We start from the raw sequence: 27,976 nt of genomic DNA on the forward strand, positions 1-27,976 counted from the left end.
TTAAACATTTCCGGGACTATTTCTGAAACCTTGTGTATAGGGGTATCCTCTTTTTGCAATCAACCTATCGTTTAAGTTTTTAAGTGCATTCATGTTTTTCCACATAGAAGGATTAACTTGAGTATCTAATATCTCTTGGTCCACTTCTCCCAAAGCTTGTTTTTTTGCATAATGCTAGTTACATAAACAATTTGAAGATATTTAGTAATATACAAAGGGATTCTATACTTTATAAAAAGAAACAAGTACAACACAACCATCAATGCAAACTACACTACTACATGAGGGAGGAACACATATTGGTAATATGCTATTACCAAGGTTAATTTTAGGGGCGAATAATCGCCCAAAGGCGAAATTTAAGGCTTTTTATATTTTAATGGGGCGAATTTTTAATTAAAATAATATTTTTTTTTTATATAATTAGCCCATATTTTATTTAAAAATTAATTTATTTTTTTATTTTAGCCCAGGGCAGATAAACTAACCGAATTGTATTTGATCAAAATAGCCCCATTTTGATATTTGTGGAATCGTATTTGATCAAAATCGCCCCCATTTTGATTTACAGTTTGGATTTTCTGGTTTGGGAGTGGTTTGTGAGGGTCGATTTGGTCCCGGGAGTGGTTTGTGAGGGTTGATTTGGTCATGGGATGTTAGATTTATTTTGAAATGGAGGGAGGCTCCCTGTTTTGACGGATTCAGCCCGCTGTTTTGGTGTATATGGCTCCCTGGGTTCTTGTATAAAAATGGTTTTGAAATAGGTTTTTTCATCCTAATTCACAAATCTAGCAGCAGCAGTTTCAGTGGGATATTCTTGCATTTTCAGATTTCAATCCGCTTATTCTTCTCTAGTTTCGGTATCCATTGTTTCTTGGATTTGAATGGCTCATGCCACTGCAGCAGCAACAACAACAGTCGGTACTTTTGTTGGCTGAGCGCGAGAAATTAGGCCCCTTTATTCTCATGTTCGTGTAAAAGGTATATTAACTCTGCTGATATTCAAGCATGGGATAAGTAGCCGTGATCTGCACCATTTTTGCAGTAACTTTCTGGTCATTGCTGTTTTATCTGTTGCTTATATCACGCCTATTTCGTTTAATGTCCGTTTCTTTTTCCTTTGGTGTTCCCTTTCATTCTGTTACCTTTCGTATAGCTGTAGATTGTGCTCATTTTTGTGCAATCCAGATGTGTTCTTGGGTGTTTAATGTCAAAATACGCGGTCATTTTTATTTTTAGGGTTATTTTATCAGATGATAAGTTAATTTCAAATTTCAATTCGCTGAATATGTTGTGCTTCTCTGGCACAGTACGTCATATTGTTTCTTGCGGTGATAAGGGCCAGAGCAGTTGGTGCCGGCAATGATTGTTGGAACCTTCAACATAGGAAATCGCAAACATATGCATCGAGTGGCCTTGTCACATAATTTTGGTGTATCATATTGTGAGCTCAAGTTAATATGCAATGATATTTCTGTCCCTAATAATCTCTGATGGAAGAAATTCTACAGCGTACTATACTACTATTGTGGTTCTTGTGTTGATAAATCTCCTTTGCCCATTGAAATAACTACTTCAGCTAATTCTTGGTAACGATGGTCACACAACGCCCTATGAATAGTAGAATTTCCTTAAGAATCTGCAGTCCAATGAAAGAAAGTCCATCCATGTGCATATCGAAAGTTAATCCCAGTACCATCATCGATTGCACACTCAATTTGTTCCCACTGCTCTACGCTTGCTGCTTTCAAACACAAAATAATATCTTTGACTATAACATCTTCATACATAGTATGATCAAAATTTGAACTTGGTTTTATTCCAGAGTGAAGCATGTGAGCAGATTGAGCATGCAACAAAGTTTCCTCGTAGCCTTGCTTGGCATCCATAGACTCTAGAAGCGTTTCCATTCCCAATATTAGATTTCTCCTTATTATCCACAAAATTACCCTTACAGAATCAATTAAGACAATGTCATCTTTGTTGTTCGGGTCAGATTCACTAGAAGTATTTGAATATGGAAATTTTCCCATCTTTACAGAAGTATCTATATCCCACAATAATGCACAAGTCTCATCAAACCCTGAGGCATCAATGTTATCCAAGGAAAAATCCATAGCTTCTTTTATCTGATTTCTTTCCAGGGTGAAGGCTTTCAATGTGTCTTCAAATCCGCCTTTTTGTTTGTCAATTGAGGAGCGCTCTAGATCAACCCACCCACTCTTTCCAGCAGTATAAGTTGCACTACAACCTTTCTCCTTTTCTAGACTTCTCATGCCTTCCTGTTGGGATAAAAGTGGTGGTATCCATTGTCCACTTTCAGTTACCATGGTGAAAAGCCTTGTCTACGGTGTTTGAAGTAGTTTTTCTTGAGAAAATGAATAGGTCGGAAAAATGTAGTATGTATGCTCCTTTAATCTAAGGTCAACTAAGAAATTCATCAATTGAAGGTCACGTCCCCTTCCCATTATTTCTTGCTTATAAGCACAACTACAATCAACCACACACATTGCCATGGTGTCGATCATGTTCATTTGATGCTCATCGTCTTGGAAAGGAAGTGTAACCAATTCACCCTAGCTAAACTCTTGCATTTCATCCTTGGCTGCCTTACCATCTGCTTTGGTCATGAAAACAATGAAACTGATGTTCCATTGCCTTATTCGTTCTTCTTCCATTCTCGGCTGCCTCATTCTATTAATGGCATTAGGACTAGGCCAATCTAATGTCAGTGAAAGACAATTCTCATCCACCTGGCGCACTAGACTTTTTATATAAGGATTAGTTGTCTGAAGATCTTCATTATCAAGTATACTAATTGGCCTTCTACTTGAATTAATCTCATTGGCTAGTTCATCGAACCAACCTACCAGTTGTGAGACTACCTCAAAACTCAGATTTGCAAAATCCAGCTCTATGTCTGAAGATTCTTTTTGCACGATTGTTAACTTTGGATGTGAAATGACCAGGCTATGTTCCCTTGGAGTAGTATCTATAAGCACAGAATAGCTGGTGGAAATGAGTTCAACCATGGACTTGGAAGGACCTCCATTATCCCAAGGCAATTTTCTACTCCGACAACAACAGATAATTGTGGTATTTTCTCAAACAAATGTGTAGCCTACTTTTGCAGGAGTCTTTCAATTCTCTCTTGCCTCATTAAGAATACAACAATGTCACCAAAATCCTCCCTTATAAAATTATGGAAGACAGTTACCAATGTTGTGTTAATATAATCTGGTTCTACGTTGTAAATATGTAGAATTTATAGAACATATCGTTGTTCATTAGCCATGAAGTTTGCCAAAACATTCAGTGCATCTTCATCTGGAGCTATAAGAAGTTATTCTTTTGTTCTATTCTCAAGTGACTGCTTGTTATTGGAAAGCTTAATCCCATGACAATGTTCTTTGAAAACCATATGTGTGAACATGGATTCAGAATCCACATATTGGTTTTGTTCTTCAGAAATGCATGTACCTGCAATAGACCTCAATTTAGCCTCTGCAACATTTTTGAGCATGACCATGGCAATTCCCACCTCGTTTATTGTTTTCTTATCATTTGGAAAATTGAAGGAAACTGTTTGAGAACCTTTGACATCCCCTGCATTATATATCAGTTGGATCCCACAAAAAGGAGCAGCAACCAAATTTACCATATTCCATTCCATATAAATACCCCCAGAATTTGTCAGAGCCTGAGGATGATTTTCCTAAATTTGAAGGTAGTTCTGGTAACAAGCAATTTCTTCGTCCACTTTCCCCATAAATTTTCAATGCATCACCCAGGTTATTCTATACCTCCAAAAAGATGGAGTCCAGGATGATAGAATATTTCTAGAGTGGTAATGCCAACTCTTGTTCATAAAAAGCGTTGGATAAATACCCAAAGGCAAATAGATAGTCAATACACAATTGGATTGTTGGTTTGTAGCGCAAAATTACATCTTGAAGCTCTCTCATAGCCTTTAATACATTTCCTTGGCTCAATTGAACATCCAAATATAAGATTCAACCTGATTGCCCCCTTATAATAAACAAGGGCCTTCTGTAAACCCCCTGCTTCCATTAATAGCCCAGCCAAGCACAAATACTCCAGTCCAAATGATGATGATGCTACGGGTCCCTCAAAAAGTATAAAAACTTCATTCAGTAGGCAATGCAATTATTGCATAGTTCTAACTGGGGTAACTTTACCCTTAAATTCCTTTTCTGGCAGTGGCCCTTTCTGCATTGACAATTCTTACTTAGACAATATGTTCATTGAATTCTCCATAGGCATGAAAATAGATAATTTCTGCAAACTTCATTCTTACCTCTGAAATCCTGTTTATGGTTAGAATAAGCACCAGATTTTCAATATGGCTTCTTCCATTTGCCCAATCTATAATCAGTTTTGAATCCCCCATATCTTAGAGACCATCAATTCCTTTTTAAGTTGCACATTTCAGAAGTAACCATAAAGTGTAAAACTCAGCTCTATTATTAGTCCTCTGGTCTGTTGCATACTTGAAAGAAACATAACGTTTTTCTATTAAATACAAAATGCTACTAGTTTCACATTTCCTTGGAGTTCCTTGATAGGCACTGTAAAAAAAAACCAGCCTTATTTTTGTTGATCTGTGGAACCTTAAGAATTCTTGGACGTTTGACTTTTTCAGGTTTTCATGACCCTCCATAGGCATATCTAATTTCATGGCATACCTGAGTTGAAGGATTATCTATATCTTGGAATATCATGTGATAAAAGAAATTCTTGTATGTAGTGATTTGACCTTCGAAGTAATATATGCAACATATCTCAAATAAAAATTCATTTGTTGTCATTGGTGGCTTGCCAAGTCAATGAAAGCAAGGTGTTGTTATTACTCCCACTAAGGTTCAAGTCCTCCAATGACATGCTCATACCCATGATAATATGTGTGCCAATTCTTATGAGAAATGGGCAGATCCAGGTGTAAGTTTCATCTAATATTGGTAGAATAAACAACCCACACTCGTGGCATTTTAACCAAAGGGTTCTCTCATAGAATGGAAGTGTTTTTTATTTATTCACTATCCCCATGATAATGTGTGTGCCAATGCTTATGAGAAATAGGTAGGAAGTGTAAGTTTTATCTAATATTGGCAGAATAAACAACCCCCACTCTTGGCATTTTAACCAAAGAGTTCTCTCATAGAATGGCAGGGTTTTTTATTTATTCAATATCCCCATGATAATGTGTGTTCCAATGCTTATGAGAAATAGGTAGGCCCAAGTGTAAGTTTTATCTAATATTGGCAAAATAAACAACCCCCACTTCTGGGGTTTTAACCAAAGGTTTCTCTCATAGAATGGCAGGGTTTTTTATTTATTCAATATCCAAAATAAAGCAATTGCAGCTTCATTGTATTGATCGGAGGTGCTAAGTCAACCAAAAAATATTTCCTTATCTATTTTGACCACTCATCAAACATTCAACAATCAAGTTCTAGATGAATAAGACCACCACCACCTCATGCATCATCCGCTATTGAGTACTGTTTCAGGAGTTCAATTTAGACATCCAAGATAATCTCAGAAAGATAACATAATTGCAGATCATCTATCATAGTCAGTGAATTGAGTAGAAGGGAACCCTGATATGGTCCTGGAGTGCACCTGTTTGCAATCAGCAAAAGGACACCATGGTTCGCTGATATAGATAACTTTGGTGTTGGTGGGGTGTTGCCACAACCTTTTTTGAAAATGATCACAGATCATTGGTGAAACAAAGTGCTGCCTTGAATTTCCAGGAGCTTGTACAAACAAGATATTGATTATGTTCTGCAGAGATGTGAAAGAGAGGATGAGATCTATCACATTTTGAGCATATGCCATGGAGACCTTTCTGAAAGACATTTTGCAGCCCAAAAGACTACACACAAAGTGCATACTGTTGGCCATCTGTTTTCAGAGCTATAGAAAAGTACGCATGGTCATGTGATTATGTCTAGAGAATGGGAAAATTTTCAAAAGACAGGTGCTACACCCTTGCAGCTAGTTCTAGCCAGACCCTTTTCAAGAAAGGGTATTGATTTTGTAGGCCCTATTTCACCTACCTCAAGGAATATGAGTTGTTCTTGTTTTCCTTGATTATCTTCTAAGGAAACTGGTCTAGAAATGAAAGAAGCCCCATCAGAGGATGCTGGTCTCTAAGTATATTTTTTGCTACTGGTTTAGAAATGAAAAAAGCCCTATCAGAGGATGCCGATCTCTTCTAAGTATATTTCTTGCTACAAGCATAAGCAGTAGCATATGAAAAAACAATGAAAAAAATGCAGGCTGTCATTTCAAACAAAACACATAATTCAAAAAACAAATACAGAATACCCCTAACTACTTCAAAATGTTAACCAATTACAAGGGGATGGGAGAAAACAAGTTGACATCAATTTTCTGTCTAATGGGAATGAACATTTTTCATATCCACTAAATTTTTTAACGATATCGCCAATGCTTGCAAAATATAAATTAAATTATGATCGTGACTCATGCATGTATTCAACTTGTTAATTGGAAGAACATTAAAATTGATATAGGTTATGACTAGGTATATACCATATAATTAGGCAATTTTCCTTCTTTCGTGCTGTCCTTGAAACATTTCCAATCATAGACCTAAACATGCCAGACAGGTTTTTCAAATATCTTAGAATGAGCAAGTGAATTTTTGACCACCAGTTAACTGATTTTTTTACAACAAAAAAACTGTATGTTTGCTAGTTCAGAGACAAGTGCCATGAGAAAGTAGCCATAGAACAGAATTAGGAAGGTCGCCATAAAATAAAATTCACTATATATACCGTATAATTTGGGCAATTTTCCTTGTCTTTAGTGCTGTCCTTACTAGATTTTCCACAAGTTCTTTCTCACAGTGACTATACTCGCCCCTGTCTTGCGTTCTAAACCTCCCTACTACCTTCAACACAACCACCCTTAATAAATATCTTCGCATAACCCACTTAGTTGTTCTAGGTCACTAGACAGTTCTCAACCTCCTTAGTTGAAGATTTGTTCCCACTGTGCCTTGAAACCTCACAGAATCTGCTTAAAGTGTGTAATAATTCTCCCAGGCCAAACTTGAAGTCAACACACACACCTGTCTCCTGGTATTTGAAAGCACTCAATCTCAATAATAAAGGTGCTTAGGCCTAACTTTACTCATATTACACTTGAGGTACTTGAAGCTGCAGCAGCTCTCTTCTCAAGCGGTATGTGTTCTAGTTCTCAAGTGTAATATGAGTAAATTTAGAATGTACTGCCGTTTGACAATACTTGTAAGCACTTTGAAGCAAATGTGGCCTGAATTCTGTTTGAAACTGGAGATACTGATGACCTCAATGATGTGAAAAATTGGAGATACCGTATGGCCTTAATGGTGTTTGTAATCAAAACCTGGATTGAACACAGTGTCTGTATAGACTGTTGTATAGACTGTAGTCTAATTATGTATAGACTGTTGGTCTTAAGAGCATGCGATCATTGATCAAGCCATCATGACCCATGGCAGCTTTGAAGGGATAAAAGGAAGACGTGTTGAAGCCAATGCTGCCATTGGAGTTTGATTCTTGAATATCATGGAGATTAAGAAGAATTATGTTCCATGCTCAAGGTTAATTACATTAACGTTTTATGTGCTTACTCTACAAATGAATTTGAACAAGTTTTTCATGGAAACCTTTCGAAAAGAGAAAAAAGACCTTGCATTATAGTTTATTGGTGGATTCCTATATTTTCTTGGTTGTTGTTACATGTTGACTATTTGAAGATCTGTTTATATTACTGAGAATCTTTCACCTGAAAATGGAGCAGTAAAGGACATATTAACTGTTATACGCTTTTGATTTTTCTGCCTTTGAGAACCTTGTGAGTTGTATGTCATTGAAGGGTGACTTGGTTTGAATAGTTAGCTTTGGAGAGCAGTTAGAGGAAGAAATAACTCAAACCCAAACTCAAAAATGGAATTTTTATCAATGTGTCCATTCCAATAGATTATTATTCTAAATCTGGATGATGTGGCAACAATAATTATATATTTTTTGGAATGTACCTCAGTGAATGATCTTGCGGATTAAAAGAATCCAATGTCTGAACTATGAAAGCAATGACAGTGATCCACTATTGAACTCTCACAGTAAAGCATCTTTCATTTAACCAGACTAGACTTCAATTAATCAGAGATGATGAGAGTACATATTCCTGACACAATTTTAGATACAAACTTGCCCTAAGGAACCTAAGGGGACTTAGAATAATAATCAGTTGAGAGTTTACTGATGTATGAAAGACATCAGACTGTAGCCTTTGGACTCAGAAATTGGACAAAGAACGAAGAAGAGACGAATATTTGCAGAAGAAAAGTGAAGGATGCACTGATGTCTGCTCCTCCTCTTGCTCCTATATTTTATAATCAAAATTCTGTTCCAAATCTGAAAACTTTGTGTTTTTCTAAAGAAGAATGTTCCAAATTTAATGTGTTCTCTATAAAGAATAGCAATCATCTGCTAAAAATAGTAGCAGTCTGCTTGTCTAAAAATATTCACAATTGTTTACTGAAAATAGTAGATTTGCTTTTCTAAAATAAGCAGTGACTTCTTCTCAAAAATATCAGTAAATAACACCATAAATGTAGTGTCTTGCTCTCCAAATCAAAACAGCAGGTTACTATTAGAAACAACATCCCTTTCTTTTATTAATAGCAACAGCTCTATATCCATAAGTAGCAGCACCCACCTTCTCAGCGGACAGTAATAAATGATAAATCCCTCATAATCACAACACCCTATTCATCAATAGCCAAAGGCTTTAACAGCGAGGTTTACAAAAAGGCAGTAGCAAATCCTCTCAAAAGAGGCACACCTTCTACCTCACAATTAGCAGCAGTCTGCAGACTTCATCTTGCAAAGCCCTGAACTGGTGATCACCTGCAAACATCTTAGAACCCTCTTTTGTAATATTTTAAGTGCCGCTACATAGAGATGTTATTTCTATGCTTAATTAATTGCATTGATGTGCCATAGAGCAATGCAATGCATCTGGATACTTGAAGTCTTGGAATTGCAGAGCAGCATTTGCTTGATTCCTTGGTAGCTGTTTGAAGATCCTAACCAAACTGATGTTTCTTTCAGAATTGTGGTTCTTTGTCATAGTAGTATAGTACGCTGTTCCTGAGATTACCTTTGGTTCTGTTCTGAGATCTGTAGAGAATTGTTGAGCAAGGGGGAGGATAGCTTCATCTTGTTTAGTGGCTTTCTAGCTCTTTTTAGCAAGATCTCCAATGTTTTAGATCACCTTCCTAGTTTTTTATCAACCTTCCAACTAGCACCCAAGTGGTTAATCATTTCATTCAGTAACAAGTATGTGGTTTATCAACTTATCCAACAAGAACTTAGTGGTTTATCAACTTACTTAGAAAGCACTAAGTGATTCAACTCTCTACTGAGCCACTCACTGGTTAGTCAAGCAAAGACACGTATTTCAGGCATAAACATAATCATCTGTTATTTCTCCCTAACTATGAAGCACTAGCTTAGGGTTGTTTCTTCTTCCTCTACAACTATTCAAGCATTTCCTTCTTTGCGCTATTCTTCAAACTTTATCTCATTTTTATACTGCCCTTCTCTTCTTTGCATTCCCATTTTTTTCTTTGTTTTCTCCTTTAATTTCACTCTCTCTTGTTTTAAATCTGACCACATCTATACAGTTGGCATCTTTCCATTATCTCCTAGGAGGAAGAGGAAAGTATGGGCACTTCCCTCCACTAAAGGTACCCATACGAAGACTTTACTACCTATTTTTGTAGGGCATTAAATTTGTCAGGGTTAGAGGTAAATGGAAGTAAATGAGATTCATATGGCTTGGTTTAAAAACATCACAAACAACCTCTCCTCCTCATATATCTAAATATGTGTCCTCTCCTTCAACTCAGTCATTGATTGCATTTTTACAAAAAATACACAAACAAATTCATGTAGTGACATTTACATGGTGTGCAACAAAAAAAGATGATACATTATGATTTTTTTTTAAATTTTGGTAATGTGATATATATTATAAAGTATGTGTTTTTATGTGAATCGAAAATTACCAACCATTTAATATGTATAGTTGCATTATTTTTATTTTTAAATTATAATTTTTATTTTTAAGTATAACAACATATCTCCAATGCAATAATGATATAGGTGATATATGATATGCTTAAAAAAATTTAAAAAAAAATTACATTATTTCTAAAGTTGAACCTTAGAAATAAAAATGTCTCTCATAAACCTTAAAAATATTTTTAAAAAAATCATGAAAATGGATAAAATTAGGTTATATTATAAAATGGTAGGTTCCTTGTGAAGTTAGTAAAATGTGTGAAAAAATATAGTGTTACATTTTTAAAGTGTTAAAATCCCCGTGTTCCCATCATTGTTACATCTATAAACTACATGCAGTCTTCTATGTAATTTTGTACATAAAAATCAATACATGTATTGCTCTATGCACCTTTAAGGATTGAGATTTATATTGAGCGTAAACTTATACATATACATATATATATATATATATATATATATATATATATATATATATATATATATATATATGAATCTTTTTTAATAGAGTAAAATTTAACTATAGAATTGTTATTAAATATTTTGAAAGTGATTAGGTTTTAATTTTCGGTTGTAATTTTTTATGAATTTTTTTCCAATTTCATTTTAATAAATTTATTTAAAAAATTGTTCTAGTAGTAGGAATAAATTTGAACCCCATATTATGCTTGCATGGTACTTTTCCTCCATTTTAACCCATGACTTCCAAAGGTTGTATGAGGTGTGTACAAAATATAAATGGTGAACGAACACATCTTGTTGTCCATTATATTTTTCAACTACCTAAAATTTATGGATTCCATGTGCCTAAGTTAAACCTAATAAGGATTTAGCAAAATCAATACAAAACCCTCCGCCATTAAAATTTTAGCATTATAGAAACTATCCAATATTAGGGAGTTTAAGGTGGTCAGCTTAACCTCCCTTTGTTTCTTCTTATAGAACTTGTGTATAATGCCACATTCCTCTTGATTAAAAATTACTAGTTACTAATTCATTAATATTCCTACTGTGCACCTACCCACATGTCCCTTCTATGCATAATTCATAATTTTAATTAACATAAATGCATATTGTTAACCCAACTCTAAGCTAAATTCTTTCTTTTTACTATGTACGTCCTCCCACAAATTTTGTAAATATTTTTGTGTGTGCACATAACAATTCACATTTTAATAATATAACTTCTAAAATAACCGAAATGGGATAGTCAAGTAATACGTGAAATAAACACTTCTTGCCAATTACCTATGTTATAGAAACACTTCATTTCCAAGTGATCTATGGAGTTATGACTTCTTTCATGGTGGGGATAACCCTTCTTTCTAGCGCATCTCCTGCCAAGTACTTATTGAGAGCTGCTCTCTCGATCCCCCTTTCTTCCTTCCGCAGTCAGTAGGCTCGAACTGGGTCAGGGAATGAATGTATTATATAAGATAGCAGAGCTTGTGAAAACGCCCTCTCAGCTCCTTCTACCGGCCCTACTCAGCCCCTTCTACCGGCCAGTTATGTTAATGTGAATCTATAGTATTTAGTTTCCATTTCTAAACTTGTTAATAAACTCATCTACTTGATACATAAATATTGTCTCTAATTAAATGAGTGAAATTCTCTCTATATAAATTACACTCTCATGAGTTCTATTTTATGAATTGAAAATGTCCTGCTAAATATTATCCTCATAATTTATAATTTGTCTTAGAATAGACAAACTCAATCAAAACCATCCTCATGTGATGTGCAAGGCTTTGATTGGTTCAATCCTTGTCAACTATGTTTACATCAATACCAATATAACTTGTAATCACGACGAGCACATGATAACTCCAAATCTTATCGATACACACATTTTGTGATGGGGGAAGTCATTGTAACATAAACAAGATCAATATTAACTCCATCGTATTTGATCATGGCTAGATACTCAAGGTCACTAAGGAAAAATGACTACATTTACTTAGTGTCTACCCATTAGTTATACCTCTTTAGAGACCATATTCAACCTACCATTCTGGCAATATTTAGCCTATGGTATCAGTGGAGTCGTGATATAGTTGCAGATGGGGAGTTTCGACTAGGAAAGAGTAGGAATGTTACTCCTTTCTTCATAGTAGAATCTCCATCTAGTTTCACATAGAGAGTTTCCACTAGAATAGAATATGAATGATACTCCTCCTTTGATCACAAACATGACACACCTCTTTCATACATCTTATATCCATGCATAAGCCTAATTGTTGATATTTATCCATTTCTCTACACACTTGCAGAAAAACATATCAAACAACAATTTCCAAAAAAACTATAAACCACAACCACATGTTTTCAACATTAATACAAATTGAAGCATTTCTAGCTCTTTTTAGCAAGATCTCCAATGTTTTAGATCACCTTCCTAGTTTTTTATCAACCTTCCAACTAGCACCCAAGTGGTTAATCATTTCATTCAGTAACAAGTATGTGGTTTATCAACTTATCCAACAAGAACTTAGTGGTTTATCAACTTACTTAGAAAGCACTTTATATGAAGTAGTTTATCAACTTACTCTCGTCAACTTGAAGTAGTTTTGCAAAGTATAATTCTATTTTCTATGAACAAATGAATTTATATGAAGCATATCTCAACGCTTGAAAACTGTTGATGCAGGTTTGCAGATCGATTGGAAATTTTACTTGTGGAATATTTAGTGAGATGTCAAAAGATAATCGTGGGAAGAAACCATCAAGGCAAACAGATGTATTATCATACTTTCAAAAGGCTCCATCCAAAAATACACATCCTCTTCATGATTCAAGCTCCTTTGAACAATCTCTTACTGAGAGAGAGGTTAACTCTTGTGGAAATGCATTTGATATCCATACGATAAATGAAGAAATAGGTTCCTCAAGTGGTCAGGGTGAGATAAATGCAGTTTCAACAGAAATTGGTGATGAAAATGTTAAAGATTTTTCCTTGGAAAGTGACACAATCCATTCGCGGAAAAGGAAAAGAGGCCAGTGGGCCATAGGAAGACGATTCCAAGAAAATTGGGTCTCAAGTTTTCCATTTATTGAAGAAATACCTCCTACAAATGAGAAAGAGATTTTCCGACAAGTTAGATGTATTGCGTGTAGTTGGAAAACTCAAAAGGAAGTGAAATTTCAGATGAAGCTAGATACGGTACAAAAGCATGCAGGAAAGGTGTATGAAAAGAAAATTGTAAATGGTAAAGAGAAATCTATTGTTAGATGGAAATCTTCCGAGGAATGTCGACATGTTGAATATGCAGAAGAATATAAAAAATATTTATTATGTAAGAGGAAACTTGAGGCGGACGGAGGAACCATCATATCTCTATTTGAAAAGACGATGGAAAGAAATTTGTTATCCAAGACGATACAATTGAGCACTGTATTTCACATCTTATCTAAAGGTCGTCCTATGACAGATTATCCAGATCACATGAAATTACTATCTTTTCTTCAAGTGCCAAACTTTCCATCTTCTCATTGGTCTGTAACTAGTGGTTGGGGATGGGCAGGATATCTAGCTCAAGTAGAAAAGGATGATTTGAAAGAGAAGATTGCAAATGCTAGGTTTTTGGCATTGTCTTTAGATGAGGTTACAGCTATAGATAATACTTCATGGATTTGCATGAGAATTTATATGGTTAATGACCATATTAGACATTCCTATCTACTTGGGATTAATAAGATGAGAGAGACTTCTACAGCTGAAAATATTTATGAACTTGTTCTTAATGGATTGAAGGAAAGTGGTATGGATGAATTAATGATTGCAAAAAAGTTGGTATGTGTTGGAGCAGATGGAGCAGCAGTAATGCAAGGACAAAGGAATGGCCTTTGTGTTAGGCTACAACTATCAGCTTCACCATATATGCTTAATATTCATTGTATGGCTCATAGGATTAATCTTGCATTTAAAATAGTAAGCAAGTTTCCATCAGTTTCAAAAGTTGAAGATCTTGTACGTGAGACTCATGCATACTTTTCTCGTAGTCCCAAACGATATTTAGAGTTTCAACAATTTGCAGATGGTATTACGGATGGAAAAAAACTACTGAAAGATGTTGATACAAGATGGATCTCATTAAATGGACCAGCTCAAAGACTATTTAGTGAGTTCAAATCTTTGGTAGGGTTGATGTATGAAAATCGCTATAATGTAGACAAAGCTCAAGATCTTCTTTTTCAACTAACTAATATAGAGACATTATTGACATTGGCTGGAATTCTTCCGATGCTACATGAAATGAATGTCCTCGTGAAAATGTCTCAGAATCACACAATGTATACTGCGGAATACACAAATGCAAGAAAGTCAGCATGTCTTGCATTGGATAATTTTTATATGATGCCAGACTCTTTTACTGGTCCAGAGTTTAAAAGTTGGACTGAGATCATCAATATAGAAAATACTGAAAATTTTTTGACCTTTGATGAAAAAGGGATACTATGTATCGTAGTGCGTGGGTATATGGTTCCCTTTCATTATATTAGTAAGACAGGACAAATCACCAAAGATTGCCCCGTGTCAAGAGACCAATTTGATAATATTGTGATTTCAGTGAGACAAAATTTGATAGAAATTGCAAGATCACTATCATTAGAGATAAGAGAACGATTTCCTCGAGATGAATTGTTGGAGGCCATGTGTGTGGTATACCCTCAATATTGGAACAATTGTCAATGTCGAAGAACTTTAAAAGCTGATTTTCAAAAAAGATTAAAATGTTTAGTAGACCATTTTTGCAAGAAAGTCTGGATACATGGAGAACAAATTGAAGGTATTTTAGATTCATCAAAATTGTATCAACAAGGTGGACGCTTTGCTGAAACAATGTGGAAGCAATATCCTTTTTTGGAGAATCCTAATGAAAATGGTGCTATAACAAGATTATGGACTACTTTAAGTGCTAGCCAATACCTGCAAGAAAACATATCAGAATATTTCAAATTAGTAGATTTGTGTCAAACCATGATTTTGGGATCAGTGGAGGATGAGAGAATGTTTAGTGCATTATCATTCTTGAAGTCAAAGTTGAGGAACAAGCTTGATAAACATGTGGATACATGTTTAAGATTATATGTAACAAAGTATGACATTGACAATTTTCCATATGAAAGAGCGCTAACTCTTTGGCGATCAGATTGTGATAGAAGGGGAGAAAACAATATAATAAATCTATCTAATGAACTTGATATAGAACATAATGTTTTGGAGGCTCATAATGAAAGTTCATTTAGAGAAGATCATGTTCACAATTTAGAAAATGAGGACCAAGATGAGAACTGGGAAATTGAACTACCCTAGGACTCTTATTTTGGTATACATGTTCCATTGATCATGCAAAATTACTATATGTCAACTTCAGGTAAAAATAGGTTCTATATTTATATTTTTCATTGTAACATTGCAGCAACATTATTTTGATGTGTTATTTTAAGATTGATGTTTCATATTTAATCATTACATTGTTTGTTTCTTATTTGTGACAGGAAATAAAGCTGGATTTGGTGAGGTTGGGACCTATTTCTTTTCATTTGCTAGCCATTTCTTGTCAGTGATTTGTCAGCCATGTTTTCAAGTCTTTTAGGTGATAAGTTGTTCGGGTCCCCACATGTCCTTAGGACCATTAAGGGATGAGATAACATGAGTCAGTCCAACTCATGCCCCGAATTTACTTTTTACCTATTGATGTAAGTGTTTTGTTACCACTTATCACCAACAAAATTCTACCATAACATAAACCAACTTGAAGACGACACTTCTCATCTTCCTTTTACATAAATGCTCTATGGATCTCCCTACTATACTTTTCCGAGACCAACGTCCCTTCTTGGTAGGTCTCTCCACCATACCACTAATCACACAATAGTAACTACTGCCTTCTATAAATCTCTCTAGTCTCAGTTATTTGTGTCCCTGTCGCACTCGACCAATATAATCTTGCAGGTCTACTTTTTTATCATATCTTTATTTTTTGTTATTTTGTGTATTTAACATTAGTACCATCCAAGAGTAACGAGTTAGTGTTCTTTGGATTTGATCTTTGATTTGAAATGAAGTCAGATTTGATGAAGCTGGGACCTATTTCTTTTCACATAGACAGTGTCCTAGTATTAAATGATAAATAACTAATTTAAGAAGTCTAACGCTAAGCAACAATGGGCTTATTCAAGTACATGAAATTGCGTTGATGTCTAGCTCTAATATCTTAGAAAATTTTAGCAGTTTGTTTGCTGCTTGTTTAGAGGATTTTGTCAAGTTTGAAATTTTTGGTTTATTTTGGTCATATTTTTTTAGTCACTTGACTTATTTCATGCATAGATCGACAGATCTAGTTTTATTTTTATAATTATTGTTGTTTTCTTTATATATTTGGTGGTTTGAGGAAAGATATTTGATTTCCTTTCACTTTGTGGCATGATTTCAACATCTTCACCTTTTAGAATATAGTAAAATATTATTCTTATTTTATGTTTTCTTGGAAAAGAATTATTGATATTTGGAAAGGGAAATAAGCCCTAGGTAGCTAAGCGAAGAGAAAAATGGTCTATCTACTAGGTTCCTGCGCATTCATCGTAGGAGACCTATTGGCATGAGACCGACATTCCTTTTATGCAATTACACTTTTTCAAGGCGGAGCTGAGTTTGCTGACTTGGGAAGAACACTGACAGCTGATCATAATGCTAAGGAGATTATAATGTTGGTTTCAAAAACAGGATTGTGAAAATTGTTTGCACTAGTTCTTCTTTTGGTCATATTTACTACCAAATTTGTGTCTTGCTGATTTTTTACATTTGTAATGACCTTGTGCAGAGATGGTTTGAAGAGCCCGATGTTAGAGTGTGAAGACTCTCTACAAACCACAAGGACTACATTTTCTTGGAGGGAACTCGATGTTCTTGGTGTTGCTGAGTCTCTTCGCTCGAAGCGTAAATGGATACAATGGTATGGCCATAACATCACTTAATTTGATCCTCTTTACTAATCTCCTAATATCATTTCAATACATCAAATTGCTTTGTTTTCATGGAATCCAAAGATACATCAGTAATGTTATTTTGTCTTGGAAATACTAAATTATTTTGTTTTGGTATCACCCAGTTTGAGTTGTTCTTTGCAACTACCACTTGATCATTTAACAAGCATTTGAAATTCAAAGTGAAATAAAGCTCTTTTAGTTTTTTTCCAGAAGAAGATTAGATGTTGATTGATTTCATTTTCCAACAAATGTGGTATTTAAGTTACTTTCTTCTTGCAAGTCGATTTTACCATTATTAGTACACTGCTAGTAGATTCGTTTGACATGATCATTTTCTTCAATTTCAGGGTCGACTAGCTTAATGATAGTGTCCTTTTGCTTCAGCTCATGTTCATTCATCAGTTCTCAATTGATTCTCTCTGTGTTCAAAATGGATTCAAGTAGCTTAGGAATTACATCGATTTCCATGTTCATTCATCAGTTCTCAACTGATTCTCTCTGTGTTCAATGGATTCAAGTAGCTTGGAAATCACATCAATTTCCTTTTATATTGTATTAAAATGTACATGAATGTCATAGTGGAATTGCTTTCCACAACAATACTTCTTTGTAACTATGGACTTTATCTCAACTCAACTGGATTTCATTTCTAACAAGAGATTTCCTTAATAAATTCCTCTTGACAAATTTTTCTGTTATAAAACTTTGCAAAAGCATACCCCTGGTATAGCTCACTACACAAGAAAATTCATTTTTGAAGCATAATTCTTATATTTGCAACTTTCATTTCTCTGTATAGACTTTCTAGAAAATAAATTGCGTGTAAAGAGTCTATATTCCACTCTTGGATTCATTTTGTTCGAGAGTTATGTGAAGGACTAACGAACCTAGTAGTCACAGGACGAAACAAACCCTGAGGCAGTAAAAATTTGTACATGGGTCCACATTTGCTCCCGTTATGGTCCTTACAGAGAGTGCATTGAAGGTAGGTATGTTGCAGTTGGTAGAATATGACGAATGTGCTCCCTTCATGTTCTCTAAGACGACAACTTACAATTATTTGACAATTTCCTCATCCAAATGATTTTGAATGAGTAATTTCATCTAAATTTAACTGATTTTCAAACTGGGATTTAGTCTTCTTAATTTAACTGATTTTCAAACTGAGATTTAGTCAGTGTTATTGAGGAGTGAAATAGAAACTGATTTTCTCTTGCAGAGAATAATAAGGATTGGTGTGAGCTTATACTCTGCCTTATAGACCTTCAAATACAAATAAGCTCTTGTATCCCTATTTCAATCACATAATTTAAATGAATATAATGTCATTTTATTAGAAAAATGCAATGAGTATGAAATAGATCATCAGAATGGCCACTGTAGCCCAGGCTGGTGAGAACTTGAGTATTTTATATCTGACTAAACACATGCACGTGAAAAGAAACATCACCTGACACAAACATGAACAAGATAGAATCTAGATATTAGAATTTTGGGGAAAAACAATTGTGCCTTAACAGAGAGCTTCTTATCCTACACCACACATTTCACTCTTTCAAGGTGGAGTTACAAACTGAACATGCAATGACTGAGCTGCATGGTCACCAAAGTTGTAACACACCCAAAAAAACAATGCTTTATATCGGCTTCTCAATTATGTGTGTTTAGCATTAGTGATATAGTCTCTTCTGAACTTTTATTTCAAGTAGAAATTTGATTAAATTTCAAAAGTGCAAGAAATCACAGAAAACCCTCCGGCAATAAATTGATAGGATAAATCTTCAAAAAAACCTGGAAGCTGTCCTGTTCATATTGTCCTGGACTTTTTAGCCAAGTTAATATGTCTGTAAAGAATACTATTTTATCCTAAGAAAAGATTGACACTTTGTTTATCACCAGATGAAAATAAATTAGAAGCAAAACATCAGGTTGGTGACAAATCCAAAACAAGTTGCAAGACTGTAACCCAATCTGCAAAACATCAAAAAAATGATTGTCCCAGAGTGGGATGCACTATGGGAAGCTGTGCTGTCCCATCTTTTACTAGTGTCAGCTTCATAGCACCTGCTTCCATTTCCAGCAGCTCTGTCTTTAAGAGAGCATCGACCTCTATCTTGATAGTGTTGTCATCAAGAGATTTGTAGCTGATTTCCATTTTTAATCTTTATGGCAGCTGTTTATAGTCCTGTAGGACTGAACGTATGGATGTTTCAAAGCTTCATTAGCTGTTATTCTTTTGTTTCCATCCACTTGTAACATTTGTTTCAGCAAATCCACACCTTCTAGACACCCAACATTTTTAACAAATCTTGTGAGGGATGGGAAAGGCTTTCGCGGATTTGGAAATATGATATCCAACTACTCCTTTACAGATTGCCCACGAAATAGCGGCTCACCGATGAACAATTCTGCTGACATGTTATTTGTTGCTTTTTTCTAGACTAGCTCTCACAAAGCATTTGAGTTGTTCCTGTTCCTGGTTGGTTTTTTTATAATTTTATAGACAAGTTCCATGTCGTGGAAATGTGAAAAAAGATAGTGATATTGCCACCATGTGGCTCTTATCATATCTGGTTTTATACTTCTTCAAAAAATTCTCTAAGAGTTCACAATGCTAAAATTCACTAGGACTTTACAAAGTTTTATTATTTAGTGAAAGACTTGCCAAGTTCTTACAAGATTTTATAATTGAGTAAAATATTCGCCATGCCTGGTGAGAGATTCGCTAGAAAATTATATATACATATTATATTATTGATAAAATCGCCTTCCATTTTTCCTATATACCATGGAGATTCGCCCAATTATTATATTTATAAATTTGGGGGGGGTTCTTAAAATTTTCCCTGGTTATTACAATATACCCGAGGAAACGAAAACATTGTTTTGCAGCAATTTGCAATGAGAACATTGTATGGTATGTTGTTACGTTGAATACAAATGCAAGCACTACCAACAACATCAGAGGGATCCTCCAAAGTGTTACCCCCTTCAAGAACCAGGCCCCTCACAAGATAGTCAAGAAGCTCCAAGATATTGTCCCCACCTTCTCAGAACTCCATCGTACTCCTTTTGTGGGTGCGGGAAAGAACGTTAAGATAATAATCATTCCACATTGATTCATCACGTCAAATTGTACAATTTTAGGATATCATAGTTGTAATCACATCTCTATAGTTCAAAATAAGTTATTGAATAAAAAAATTAAAACGATGAATTATTTAACATTTTATTTATGTTCAAAAGTTGCACCAAAACAGTTTCAATGCGTAAAGAGTCACATGTTGCAACTGAAATAGTGTACTTAAGTGGAAGTGTAGATGGTTTATAGTTGCAAAAGATCCGAGGCTATTGTAACCAAGACGAAAATTTGGATTGTCAGCCTCGAAAACCAAATGCAATGGTAACGATAAGCTATCATGGTAAATACATTGGGGAAATCATTCCAATACTCTAGGCACAATTACCACATGCCCCTATTCAATTGGATTCACCTGCAGTATAGAAAAGAATAACATTAGAAGTGCATCAATGAACAATAAAAAACCCCAAACACTCCATGAAAAGGTATTTTCATAATAATTATTTCTAATTAAATTTATGGAACACACATTTGGACTGTCAAGGCATGAAGCATCTCTTTCCGCCCTACTTTGGTGAAGTTGAACTTACTGGGGTTGAAGCCCTGCAAGACCTTCTACACTTGAAGTACAGTAGGACATTTCTTAGGATGACGTCCTTCATTCAGTTGAGCAATGAAACCATATTCTTCTAGGATGATCTACAATTTATTACCCCCGCATAGTCTGCGGATAGAATCCATGTTAAAACGTGTCCTTAGAAACATCACCCCAAAAGGCATAACCAAATTAATGTATGTTCAATAAGAAATTTCAAGAATTTGCATCACATTTTTCACTTTGAAATTTTATATGTTCCTACAATTTTCCATACATTTAATGCTTTTATGGGACGCAATATTTTTAGTATGTATTAGGTTCCTGCATCTAAAATAGTTCCAACAATTCTTAGTAACTCTCACAATAGCTTAACTGTTTATTTACATAGCAATGAATATAAAAGGTGAGAGAGTGAGGGTATTGATTTAAATCCTACAAAGAAGTGTGATACCTATTTGAAGAATAGAGAAAACAAGTGTATTAATCTCACCTCGTAAAACTGAATATAATTCTACAGGAGACTGACATTCATGCGAACAATGGAGATATTGGCAGAAATCACAAATTTTACAAGCTCAAAGAAAGGTAAATGGGAAGGCTAGATATAACCCATAAAATGAAGAATAATTTTCATTAGTATGGTCATTCCAAAATGTAAGTATATTAATGTAGTAGCTGCATAGAAAGAAAACAATAACTCCACTTCATAGATTAGAGAATTCACCCATCTAACACATATTCTTCCCATTCCCCCAAATTATTGGTAATGTTGTGACCTAGAATAGAAATAAATTCAAATCACTAAAACTCTCTCTCTCTCTCTCCCTCTCTCAAAAATGTATATGTATTAGAATTTCGCATCAAATAAAAGGTTTCGAGCTTAATGATTTGTAAACAACACAAGCAAAAAATCAAAAGAAGTCATCCAACTAGAGAATACATATCAATAAACTTTAAAATTATAATGCTTCAATATGATAAAATTAAATAACAAGAGATCGTCTACATTGAGATGAGGTGTTTGTCTTACATATAAATTCTTTGATAGTAATTTCTCAGCTTGATATAGATTCTCAATAACCTTTGTCACTACTTTAGTGGTTTGTTGAACAGTTTCTTGATGATATTTTTGAGCTTTTTGAGTTCTATGTTTTCAAGATTTGCAAAGATAATGATTGTTTAAAATGTTTTGTAAAAGTCTAGTTAATACTATTAGGTGTAAGTAATATATCAGCCAAATTTTAGGTAGTTATGATAGTATTTATATTTTATTGGAATAGTGAAAAAGAACCAAACTTTGTGAGAGCTAGCAAGATCTTCCACATAGATGTATGCATCCTTAACCAAGGGACAAAACAAGTTTGTTGTGTATAGAACCAAACAATAAAACCGGGTCTTACATATCCATTGAACTATATTTTTGGTTAGTGGTTTTGCAATTATACATAAAATCCCTCATTTGGAGAGTCTCATAACAATACATGGAGAAAATGTGCATCAAATGCCATCTTTCCAACCACTGAGTACATTACCATGGTATATTATACATGTCTTCATCAAAGCTATGACAATGCTCATTACTGGTATGCTTCTAACCCAAAAAATTTGAACCCCCAAAGAAGCCATTTATCTAAACATTTCCTGGACTATTTCTCAAACATTGTATATAGGGGTATTTTCCTTTTGCAATCAACTTACCATTTATATATTCCCACATAACATTATTAACTTGAGTGTCTAATATATCTTAGTCCACTTCTCCCAAAGCCGTGTATTTCTACTTAGCATTAGTTATATACACAATTCGGAGATGTTTAGTAATATAAAAATGGATTATACACTTTATTAAAATAAATAGGTCTCAACATAACCATTAATGTTAACTACACTGCTGCATGAGGGAGGAACAAATATTGGTAATATGCTACTACAATATACCTAAGGAAACAAAAAATCCTTTTTGACACCAATTTGCAATGAGAATAGTGTATGGTATGATTTTATCTTGAAGACATATGACAACACTACCAACCTCATTGGAGAGATCCTCCAAAGTATTACCCCCTTAGAAAAATATACCCTCATAGGATAGTCGAGAAGCTCCATGATATTGGCCCCACCTTTCTCAGACCTTCATGGTACTTTTTTGGGGTGCTTTTTCAATGAGGAAAGGAATGTTGAGGTAATAACCTTTCCGCATTAATTCATCATGCCAATTTTGACAATATTTAGATATCACAGCTGTGATCATATCTCTATAGTTTAAAAATTTGTTATCGAATAAAAAAAATAAAAAGAATGAAATATTTAACCTCTTCTTATTTCTATTCAAAATTTCCACCGAAATTGTTTCAATCCAAAAAGAGTGAAATGTCACAGCTAAAATAGTGGAGTTAAGTGGAATTGTAGTTGGTCTATAGTTTTAAAATCTCAGAGGCTCTTGTACCCATGACGAGAAAATGGGTTCCCAGCCTTGACAACCAAATGAAATTCTAACAACAAGCTATCATGGTTAATGTGTTTAGGCAAGTAGTCCAATACTCAAGAAGCAAATTCTCACACTCAATTGGACTCACCTACAGTATAAGAAAGAATAACATGAGAAGTGCATCAAAGTGCACTCAAAATGCTCAAACATTGCATCAAAAGTTTCTTCCATCCCCACTATTTATGCTTACATTTATAGCAATCAGATTTAGACTATCAAAGATAGGGAATTTTTCCAAAGACTGAAATTTTTTTTGCTCACTTTCTTCAAAATGGAAAAACACCTCTTCCTCACCTACTTTGGTGAAGTTGAATTTACTAGGGTCAAAGCCCTAAAACACCTTGTCCACTAAAAATTTAGTAGGACATTTCTTAATATGACACCATTCATTCAGTTTAGAAATGAAAGCATATTTTAAAGTGATGACCTGGAATTTAATACCCCCACACAGTTTGTGGATACAATCCATGTCAAAACATGTCCTTAAAAACATCACCCAAAAAGGCATACGAAAATTAATCTATGTTGAATAAGAAATTTCAATAATTTGTATCACATTTTGCACATTGAAATTTTATATGTTCATGTTTTTTTCCATACTTTAAACACTTTTATTGGATGTAATATTTTTAGTATGTATTTGGCTCCATTTAAAAAAAATACCAACAATCCTAAGTAACTTTGACAACAGCGCAACAATTTATTTACATACAAATGAACAAAAAAGGTGAGAAAGTGAATGTCTTGATTTATATCCTTCAAAGGTGTGGGATACCTGTTTGCAAAATAGGGAAAACAAGTCTATCAATCTCACCTAGTAAAAATAAACGTAATTCCACATGAGACTCACATTCATGCCAACAATGGATAAATTGGAACATATCATGAATTTTGCAAGCTCGGAGAAAGTTAAATGGGAAGGTTAGATATATCCCATACGATGAAAATAATTGGCTTCATTGTGGTCATTCCAAAATGTAAGTCTGTAAATGTAGTAGCTGCATAGAGAAAAAACAAGAACTCCACATCATAGATAAGAGAATTCACCCATCTAACACAAATTCTTACCACTCCCCCAAATTATGAGTACTGAAAGAAAACAAGAACTTCACTTCATAGATCAGAGAATTCATCCATCTAACACATATTCATCCCACTTCCCCAAATTATGAGTAGTGTTGTGATCTAGAATAGAAATAAATGCATATAACTCTAACATAGAAATGTATATGTATAATAATTCCACCTGGAAGAAAAGGTTTCGAGCTTAATGGTTTGTACCAAAATAAAATTAAAAATAAAATTGAATCAATGAATATTATTACATGTTTCTTTAAAATGTATTTATGTTTAACTAATATATTTATTCTTTTAATAATAATAATAATAATAATAATAATAATAATAATAATAATAATAAAAAATAAAATAATAATTTAGTTACATTTTATGATATTGAGGTGTATAATGAAGATGTAATTTTAATATGTTTATCAATGTTTATCAATCGTTTAATTTATATGATCATCCTAATTTAATTATAATTAACTAAACACACTTTTCAATGCTAAAATCATAAAAGCATACATCTTTATAATTCACAGACTCGTTTAATTTATATGATCATCCAAATTCAATTATAATGAACTAAACGAACTTTTCAATAATAAAATCATAGAACCATACAACTTTATGATTCACATACTTTATTACCTATGGAACCATGGTGCAATTTGAAGAAAACAAAAAATTCCTATCAATTTCTTGTTTTTGTAATTTTGTATTGCGTTCTTTCATGTGGGCATGATCTTAAATTAACCTTTTATTTCCTAAAGAAATTTACTTGTAATTTTATTTTCCCTCTTAATTTATCTTAAATTAATTAATTATAGAAAATATCATATCAACACATATAATATTAGGTATGTGGTATTAAGTCATGGTATTGGCCCATGGTAATATAAGAGGAGTGATTTACAAGTTAAGAATTTCCATGATAAATTGAATAAATGAATATTGTTACATATTTTTTTAAATGTATTTATATTTAACTAATATATTTACTCTTTTAGTAATAATAATAATAATAATTTAAAAATAAAATCACAATTTGGTTAATTTTTATGATATTGAGATGCATAATGGAAATTTATTTTTGATATGTTTATCAATGTTTACCAACCTTTTAATTCATATGATTATCCTAATTTAATTATAATTAACACACCATACTTTTCAATACTAAACATGGAATCATATATCTTTATAATTCACATACTCGATTACCTAGGGAAGTATGTCGTGATTTTGAAAATAAAAATGTTTTCCTATCAATTTCTATTTCTTGTTTCAGTACCTGTGTATTGTATTATTTCATGTGCACATAGTCTTAAATTAACCTTTTATTTCCTAAAGAAATTTACTTGTGTTTTTCCCTCTTAATTTATATTAAATTAATTAATTAAAGAAAATATCATATCAACACATATAATATTAGGCGTGTGGTATTGGTAAGTAGTGGTATTGGCCCATGGTATTATAAGAAGATATATTTACAAATTAATAATTTCTATGATAAATTGAATCAATAAATATTATTATTTTTTTTAATTTATTTATGTTTAACTAATATATTTACTCTTTTAACAATAACAACAATAATTTAAAATCACAATTTAGTTGATTTTTATGATATTAAGATGTATAATAAAAATATATTTTTATATATTTATCAATATTTATCGACCATACAATTTATATAATTATTCTAATTTAATTATAATTAACTCATTACACTTTTAAATATTAAAAAATAAAACCATACATCTTTATAATTCACCAAATTAATTACCTATAAAATCTTGGTGCATTTTAAATATAAATATCTTTTCCTATGAACTTTTTGTTTTAGTATAAATGTATTATATTCTTTCATGTATGCATGATCCTAAATTAACTTTTTTATTTCCTAAAAAAAATTTACTTTCATTGTTTTTCCCTTATTTCGTGTTTATTAAACTAGATTACCTACGAAGCCATGCTGCGATTTAAAAAATAAACATGTTTTCGTATTAATGTTTTGTTTTATTACATGTGTATTATAATTTTTCATATGCGGAGTTACTTGTATTATTTTTTCCATTTATATTTAGTACTCGTTGAACTGGAACCATGCTACGATTTTAAAAATAAATACGTTTTCCTATCAATTTCTGATTTTAGTACTGGTATATTATATATTTCATGTGCACATGATTTTAAATTAATTTCTTATCTCTTAAAGAAATTTACTTGTATTTTGTTTCTCTTTTATATTTAGTGCTCGTGGATCTTGTAAATTTTTTTCTTCTTATATTTTATATTTGTTAATCGGGTAGGTTTTTTTTTAAATCTAATCATACCACTTGACCCTACTCATTATAATGAATTTGGGAATCCACCTAAGTGCATTAACCTATTACCTAAGCCCTAAACCATTTATCAAAGCTTAATTCTATATATAATGAATCATTGCTTAAGTCTAAACCTATAAACCTATGTTCATATAACTTTGGACTATATTCATATGTTAAAACGTTGTAAGACAAATATAAAACCAAGACCATAGGCCTTGACCACAACCAAATTGAAGGTTAGTTGCGAGATGTAACCGCTGGGTAGTTGTCACATGCGGGTAGTTAACGAAGCCGTCGTCAGAACCATCGGGATAGCTGCTAGATGTCAGGTCGTGATTAGACTGCCCCATTCACATGCAGGCGGTCAACCTCCTCTGCCTAGTTAGCAAGCTGCCAATGGTCCTATGGTTATTATAAAGATTATTTATGGTTTATTTTGTTGAAGTTGTTAAAACAACAAATGTGATGGTCATTAAACCCAGCCTAGGAGTCATGTAACCACAAGACCAATTTCCAAAGCTCATAATGAGGCAACCAAATTCACCCTAAATTTAGCCAAGGTGGTTTTCATGAACCTGGAGGCATTTAAAAGGTGAAGTTTTCCTTCATTGATTAGAAGAGTGGTTTTTTGACTTTTTTCTTGCAGATTCTTGAGGTCCTAGGCAATTTTGTTTTCATTGTTATAGGAGCATCCGGGGTTAGAATTGGAATTCATAAGAGGCGTTGGAAAGCTAGTTTAGTGGACTACCTAATGACAATGAGTAGAAGTGCCTCTGTGCACATTTATACTGATCAAATATCTGTGTAATCAACACCTTCTCTTCATTCCTAATAAAAACGGTCATCCATCTTGCAAGCGGACCTGGAGACGTCCATCAGGAATTAACTTCATCATCAATCTCGCTGTTTAGTATCACTGTGTTTTTACTATTTTCTCTTATGTTATGAATCTTTATTATGTTTAATCAACTGTCGTAAAGTCTTCTTCTCAAGTAGTTTTCCTCGATTTCTACACTTTCAGCTGACATTCAAATCATTAATGGTCAATCAATTCTACATCAGTTTTAGTTTATGATCATTTCATATCATATAATTTGGTGTCAGAGTAGGTTGCATTTGTAGAATTTGCCATTTAGTGTTAACTAGGTCAAATTCGCAACAAGGAGAAGGAATCCTTGAGCAGATCGATCTAGAGATTGGAAAGCGAAGAGTTGATCATAAATCGACCATGTCAGGACGTGATATAGGTGAAAAAATTGAAACTAAGATGAGTGAAGAACAGTTTCATCGGGCACT

General features: G+C 33.5%; 1 pseudogene; it reads right to left on the reverse strand.

The window, feature by feature from the left end:
• Positions 1-27,030, reverse strand: LOC149149101 (GDP-L-galactose phosphorylase 1-like; annotated as a pseudogene).
• Positions 27,031-27,976: the final 946 nt, after the last annotated feature.

This window comes from Pinus tabuliformis, chromosome 9, assembly GCF_031772625.1.
Source record: "Pinus tabuliformis cultivar Carrire ecotype Pingquan chromosome 9, CPIR1, whole genome shotgun sequence".
Classification (NCBI taxonomy): Eukaryota; Viridiplantae; Streptophyta; class Pinopsida; order Pinales; family Pinaceae; genus Pinus; species Pinus tabuliformis.